The 4,021-nt window shown below is 41.5% G+C and overlaps 1 pseudogene; it reads left to right on the forward strand.

Annotated features, from left to right (window-relative positions):
- The first annotated feature begins 1,447 nt into the window (after positions 1-1,447).
- Positions 1,448-4,021, forward strand: part of LOC102829370 — a 19,553-nt pseudogene continuing 16,979 nt past the window's right edge.

Consider the following 4,021-nt stretch of genomic DNA (forward strand, 5'->3'; position numbering starts at 1 on the left):
TGCAGAAGATATACCCAGTGCAATACATCATTTTATTTCTTGAATGCTACTTCCCTGGCCACTAATTGTGGATCCAAGTAAAATGAAATCCTTAACAACTTCAATCTTTTCTCCATTTATCATAATGTTGGTTTTGGTCCAGTTGTAAGAATATTTGTTTTGTTATAGTGTAATTCATACTGAAGGTTGGATTCTTTGTTCTTCATCAGTAAGTATTTCAAGTCCTCTTTGCTTTCAGCATCTGCATATCACAGGTTGTTGATGGGTTTTCCTCCAATTCTGATGCTGTATTGCTCTTCATATAGTCCAGCTTTGGGGAATATTTGTTCAGCATACAGACTAAATAGGTATGGGGAAAGGACATAACCCTACCACATACCTTTTCTGATTTTAAACTATGCAGTATTCCCTTGATCTTTTGAACAACTTCATCTTGGTCTGTGTTCAGTTTCTACAAAAGCACAATTGAAGATTCTGGAATTCCCATTCTTCACAATGTTATTCATAATTTGCTGTGATGCACACAGTCACATGCCTTTGCATAGTCAATAAAACAGCTAAAATATCTTTCTGGTATTCTCTGCTTTCCACTAACAACCACCTGATATCAGCAATTGTATTCCTCATTCCACAACCTCTTCTAAATCTGATATGAATTTGTGGTGGTTCCCTGTTGATGTACTGAAACAACCATTTATTAATTATCTTCAGAAATTTTTTTGCCTGTGATATTAATAATATTTAATACTTGCTGCATTCTGTTGGATCACCTTTCTTTGGAATTGGCACATATATGAATCTCTTCCAGTCGGTTCACCAGGGAGCTGTCTTCCCAATTCCTCTGCAGAGACCAGTGAGCACCTCCAGCTCTGTGTTGGTTTGTTGAAACATTTCAATTGGCAAGCTGTCAATTCCTGGAGCCTTTTGTTCTAAAACTGATTCTGGAGTTCTTGGTAATATGTCACCTCCTGAAATGACAGAAAATCGACCAATTCATTTTGGTACAGTCGCTCTGTGTGTTCTTAACACCTTCTTTTGATGTTTCCCACGTTGTTGAATTTTTTGCCCATGTTGTTGTTAAGTTCTGACTCATAGCAACCTGTATAGGGTTTCCAAGGAGGAGCTGGTGGATTTGAACTGTCAACCTTGTGGTTTGTAGTCCAGTGCTGATACTACAGAGCCACACCAGGAGCCCATAGAAACCTTCAATATAAAAAAGGGTGGAGAAGTTTGTGCTGTGGTCCCGTGGATCTGTGTCTTGCTTCAACTGTGTTTGGATGGAACAGATCCGGGGACTCCCCCACCTCCAGCCTCGGACCACCTCTAACAACTTCTTTAAGCACAATCTCTTCTCCGAGACCATCTTCTTGACCATTCCCTGTTACTGGGACCAGCTAAACACCATTTTTTTGTGTGTATGTGGTTAGCTCCAAATCTTTGACCAACCATGAGCTCTCAGATCCGTCAGAATTATTCTGCTGAAGCAGAGGCCAGCATCAGCTGTCTGGTTAATCTGCATCTGCGGGCCTCTTTCTGGGCTTCTATTTCCATCACAATGATGTGACTTTGGAAGGTGTGGGACACTACTTCCATGAGCTGGCGAAGAAGGAGTGTCTCTTGAAACTGCAAAACCAGCGTGGTGGTCACACACTCTTCCAGGATGTGCAGAAGTCATCCCAAGATGAGTGGGGAAGAACCCTGGACTCCATGGAAGCCGCCCTGGCCCTGGAGAAGAACCTGAACCACTCTCTTCAGGATCTGCACGCTGTGGGTGCTACCCACACAGACCCCCCCACCTCTGTGACTTTCTGAAGAATCATTTCCTTGACGAGGAGGTAAAAACTATCAAGAAGATGGGCGACCACTTGACCAACCTCCATAGGATGGCCGGTCCCCAGGCAGGGCTGGGAGACTACCTCTTTGAGAGGCTCACTCTCAAGCACGACTAGGAAGAGCCTGTGGAGCCCCGAAACCTGTGAAGGGCTTTCAGCATTCCCCTGCTTTCCTCAGACCTTCTGCCTGAACCTTGCTCTCCAGTCACAGAGGCAGCATAGTCAACGCCCTGGAGCCCCTCTTCTCCCAAGCTGTGGACCAAATGAAAACAATACAGCTTCCTTTTACAGCAAAAAAAAAAAAAAAAAAGTGGATTTTTCACTTCAGTTTTTGCAACTTGAGAAACGCTGGATATGATCTTCCCTTTTGGTTGTCCAACTCCAGGTATTTCACATGTTATTTTAATACTTTACCGTGTCGTCTCAAGAAGCCCTTTGAAATTTTGTTCAGCTCTTTTACTTAGCATTTTTTCCAATTGTTTCAGCACCTCTACATTCTAGAGCAAGTTTCAGAGTTCCTTCTGACATCTACTTTGGTCTTGTCTTTCTTCCGTGTCTTTCAAATGACCTTTTGTTTTCTTCATGTACGATGTTCTTGATGTCATTCCAACACTGGCCTGGTCTTCAGCCATTAATGTTCAATGCATCAAATCTATTGTTGAGATGGTCTCTAAATAAATATTGGGATAGACTCAAGGTCCACTGTTCATCTGTCAGTTTGTCCTACTGTGATGGCTTGTGAGTTGCTGTGATGCTGGGAGCTGTATCATCAGTATTCTAAATACCAGCAAGGTCATCCATGGTGGACAGGTGTCAGCAGAGCTTTCAGACTAAGACAGACAAAGAAGGAGTGACAAACTCAATGATTAGTCACTGAAAACCTTATGAATATCAACAGAACGTTGTCTGATACAGTGCCGCAAGATGAGCCCCTCAGGTTGGAAAGCTTCCAAAATACAACTATGGAAGAGCTGCCTCTTCAAAATAGAAATGACCTTAATGATGTGGATGGAGGAAAGTTTTCAGGACCTTCATTTGCTGATGGGGCACAACTCAAAATGAGGAGATAATAATCAGAATGTGGAATGTATGAAGTATGAATCTAGGAATATGGGAAGCCACCAAAAATTAATGAAACACATAAAAATTTAATAAAACACATTGAGATTGATATCCTAGTTTTAGTGAGCTAAAATGGACAGATATTGGCCATTTTGAAATGGACTATCATATGGTTTACTATACCAGGAACAACAAATTAAAGAGGAATTTTATCACATTCATCATCAAAAAGAGCATTTCAGGATCCATCTTGCAGTACAATGCTGTCTGCAATAGGATAATATGCACACACCTAAGCACTGGAGCCCACCACTCGTATGCCAGTTTGTCGTACTGTGGTGGCTTGTGAGTTCCTGTGATTCTGAAAGCTATGCTAACGGTATTTTAAATACCAGCAGGATCACCCATGGTGGACAGGTTTCAGATGAGCTTCCAGATGAAGACAGACTAGGAAGAAGGAGTGACAAACTACTTCCAAATATTTAGTCACTGAAAACCTTATGAATAGCAGAGCAAAACTGTCAGATACAGTGCCAGAAAATGAGCCCCTCAGGTTGAAAGGCACTCAAAATGCGACTGGGGAAAACTGCCTCCTCAAAGTAGAGTTGACTATGATACACAAATGGAGTAAAGTCCATGGAAGAAAAGCCCGCAGGACCTTCATTTGCTGATGGGGCACAACTCAAAATGAAGAGAAACAGCTGTAAACATCCATTGAAAATCGGAACATGAAAAGTAACAACTATGAATCTGGGATAATTGGAAGTTGTCAAAAATGAAATGGAACGCATCAACATCTATATCTTAGGCATCAGTGAGCTGAAATAGACTGGTATTGGCCATTTTGAATCTGACGACCACATGGTTTACTGTGCCGGAAATGACAAATTGAAGAGGAATGGTGTTGCATTCATTGTCAAAAAGAACATATCCAGATCAATCATGAGGTACAACGCTGTCTGTGATAGAATGATATCCATGCACCTACAGGGAAGCCCAGTTAATACCACTATTATTCAAATTTACACACTAACCACTAAAGCCAGTGAGGATGAAATAGAAGAATTCTACCAACTTCTTCAATCTGAAATTGATCAAACATGCAGTCAAGATGCATTGATCATTAC

Source organism: Chrysochloris asiatica, unplaced genomic scaffold (genome assembly GCF_000296735.1).
Source record: "Chrysochloris asiatica unplaced genomic scaffold, ChrAsi1.0 scaffold00173, whole genome shotgun sequence".
Taxonomy (NCBI): Eukaryota; Metazoa; Chordata; class Mammalia; order Afrosoricida; family Chrysochloridae; genus Chrysochloris; species Chrysochloris asiatica.